Source organism: Chinchilla lanigera, unplaced genomic scaffold (genome assembly GCF_000276665.1).
Source record: "Chinchilla lanigera isolate Chin_1 unplaced genomic scaffold, ChiLan1.0 scaffold00064, whole genome shotgun sequence".
Taxonomy (NCBI): domain Eukaryota; kingdom Metazoa; phylum Chordata; class Mammalia; order Rodentia; family Chinchillidae; genus Chinchilla; species Chinchilla lanigera.
In genome coordinates this window covers 10,063,557-10,067,220 of record NW_004955465.1, presented here as the reverse complement: position 1 = coordinate 10,067,220, position 3,664 = coordinate 10,063,557, and positions in this window count along the sequence as shown.

Sequence of the window (3,664 nt, the reverse complement as noted above, 5' to 3'; positions counted from 1 at the left end):
TAAGCTGTGAATATTCACTGCCCCAGATTCAATTCCATTCACTGCACTGCAAGAGATTTAAAGATGATACTCCCTCAATGACTGATGAATAACACTCCTCCTCACTGATAATTATGAAATACAAATTAAATGAAATGAGGTATCATTTTTCACCAAGACAGCACAAAGCATAAAATATTTTAGGAGATAATTTCAGATTCCATATTGCAAATAAAGTCTAAGAAACTGTCACTTTTTACATTCTTAGTGTAGTATCAAAGAAGAATATCTAGAATTATCTGAAAAACAATCAAAATACTCCTTTTTCTGCTACATAGCTGAATGAGGTCAGATTTTTTCATAGAAGTTGACCCAAACAACATATTACGGCAGATTGAATGCAAGAGCAAATGTGAGGATCTGACTGTGTTAAGCCAGACATTAAACAGGTTTGAACAAAATCTACAACAGTGTTTCTATATTACTGGGTGATTTTTGTTTGTTTTAGAGGATATAAGTTTTCACAAAGCTGTATTTATGGTAATATAGAATGGGTTTATTTTAGTAAATTAATAAATACATATTTTAAATTCTCACCATTTCAATTATTAATATGATAAGTCTGAATAGCTATAATCTACTTGTTGTGATCATCAAGAATTTTAAAAGCATAAGGGGTCCTGAGACCACACAGTGTGAGGACCTGCTTCAGGGCTGAGCTGGGGCTGGGAATGTGGCTGAGATGAACAGCTGGCTAGTGAGCTCCAGGACCTGGGTTTGACCTCCACTGCCACAAAGGAATACAAAATAAAACCTATAGCTAGGTGGTTACTTGGTGTTGGATGTTCATGCTCTTGCAGGCTGGCGCTGTCATGGACCCAGGTGTTCCCTGTTTTCCTGCTATGTCTCAGCAGCTTTGGGCAGTTTCCCTCATGAGGCAAATGGCTGCTGCAGGGACAGTTCCTGGCATCACAGGGCTTCAGAGCGAAGAGGCACTACTTACTCTTCCTCAATACTTTAAATATTTTTTTGATATATATAATAATTATATCTATTTATGAGGTACAGTATGGTGTTTTGCTATATTATAAATTGTATAATGATCAAATCATGATAACTGGTAGCTATATCAGTTATCACTTTTCCATGGTGAGGAAATTCAAAATCCCCTCTTCTAACAAAATTTACAAAAACAGAAAACAAAAAATAAAAAAAATCCTCTCCTAGTTATTATATGGTACATGTTATACTGTATATGTTCCATGTCATGGTTTATAGCTAGATGTCCCTCAAGAGTCTTTATTATGTGCTCATAGATGGGATTTTTGGAAGGCGGTTGGACGATGGGGCTTAGAGCTGACTTGCTGGTAGAAGGCTCTGGTAGGAAGAGGTGGGCACAAGGGTGTGTCTGGGCATGGCCTGGAAGAGTCATCTCTCTTCCCAGCTCCTCCCTTCATTCTCTGCTTCCTGAGTGCTGGGAGTTGAACAGCTTCTCCTCCTCCTGAGTGCTGGGAGTTGAACAGCTTCTCCTCTACCATGTGCATTTTCCATGCTGCCCTGCCTTGGAGCCACCAGACTGGAGACCAAAACCTCTGCACACTACTGGCCAAAATATACTTCTTCTCTAATTTGAAGGGTCGGTATTGTGCCCTAGCGATGAGGAAAGTAACTAAGACAACACATTACTGCTGACTGTAGTCGCTTCCGTGCACGGTAGGACACCAGAACTACTTGTCCTGCTTGACCCGTGCCCCTGGAGCAAGCTCTCCAGCCCCACCCTACCCTCTTCAGCTCCTAGTAAACAGCATCCCATTCCTAACTGCGGTGACACCCGCTTTTCAGATTGTCCATGGAAGTTCATGCGCTGTTTGTCTTTTTGTACAATTTCAGATAACACAGTGCCCTCCAGGTCCAGCCATGGTGTTGCAAACGACAGGCTTTCCAACCAGTGCTCTGTTTTTTAACCCTACAATAACAAGTCTCCTTAAGAAGAGTGTATGAGAAGCAATTCCTACCAGAGCAAACTTTCTGCCAGAAACAAAAAACTGGACCACATGTAGGGAACAGCTCTCCTCCGGTCCTTGGAAAATAGGTACTAAGAGGTTGCAGTCTCCAAAGGAGGGAGACAACCAGGTGAGCTCTACAAGGCACCCGTGTTCAGCCTGGGACTTTTGTACGCCATGGTGCAGGGCGGGAAGCCAAACAGAGCACACCAGCCTTGCTGAGCTAAGGTGAGACAGGCATTTGGAAGATTGGGGGTGGGGGTGAGTTTTTTAAAATGAGCAATTAAATTGCTGTAAAAGTATGCATAATCCCCTTGATGATCATGGTAAGTGCCAGGCTATAACGTGCAGGTGAGACTCTATGAGCCTGTGCAAGGAAGAATGTTGGGAGCTGCTGGAGCTGGAAAACGGTCATATGTTGAGGGCAGGACAGAGCCAGAGTGCCTCAAGCAGTCAAGCTGCCTCAGTCTTGAGAAAAACATCCTGCCTGGACAATTACAGTCATTAGTTGCTAGGCTACATTACCTCCCATGATACTAACTTTGCAAGAGTATGAAATAAATGCCCCTACTGTTGAAGTCAGTCAACCCGTGCTCTTGCTCATCAGGTGAGAGGTAACTCTACCTGACCCTAGCTATTGTCCCTTGTCTTTATTTTCTAAATCCTCTCACTGTTTTCTCCTGGGGACCACTGAGAGACCACCGAATCCTACAAAAGAAGACCAGGAGAAAGAGTAACTCCTGGGTAATTAAAGCTCACACAGCCATGCAGGCATTCACATTCTGAGCGTCTTCCTGGTGCTGTCTCAGGGACCCCATTTTGCAGCAAGCCCAGGAAGATCATTCTTAGGAATAGAGCAGTTCTCCCTTACCCCAAGATCTATGGTCCAAGTCCCCCAGAGGTGCCTGAAACTGAGAGTAGTACCAAGCCCTGAAGATACTATGCTGTTTCCTGTACACACATACCTATGACAAAGTGTAATTTATAAATTAGGCACAGTAAGAGATGAAACATAATACCTAATAAAAATACAACAATATGACAATATACTATAATAAAAACTATTTAAACTTATGAATTATTTATTTCTGGAATTTTTCATTTAATGTTTTTAGACCATGGTTGACTGCAGATAATTAAAACCAGGGAAAGGGGAGAAGACTGCAGTGTAAGTGCAGTAGCACTAGACTAAAAGCTACTCTGGGATCAGCCTGACTGGAACAGAAACTGCAGGAGGGTTGTGCAGATCTAAGATAAGTTCACTGCCTAGAAGAATGCAGCCCGGTACTCATTACAAAAAGACAACACAGTTCAGATGTTGAGCATTCAAAATGTCAGCCCAAAGACACTAGATATGCAGTGAAATACGAAAATCTGACCTGTAAGCAGAGAAACAACCAAGTCAACAGAAAGACACCCAGAAATGGAGAGGGAAAAACTGCCACCTCGAGGCCAAGGCCCTCGTCAGGCTGTGCATCCGTCACACTGCGTCACGTCTGCTGTGTGTACTGTGAGCTACAACTGTTAGGCTTCGCCTTTCCCTTGGTGTGGCCACCCGGAAACCGTGTTATGTGAAGGAAGGGTGCACGAGCTCGGATGTTCTAGCCCAGTGGTGCCACTCATGGTGATTCACAGATGACTAGAAAGTTGATCAAACCGGTTAGTCTCTCTGATTCCAGTGT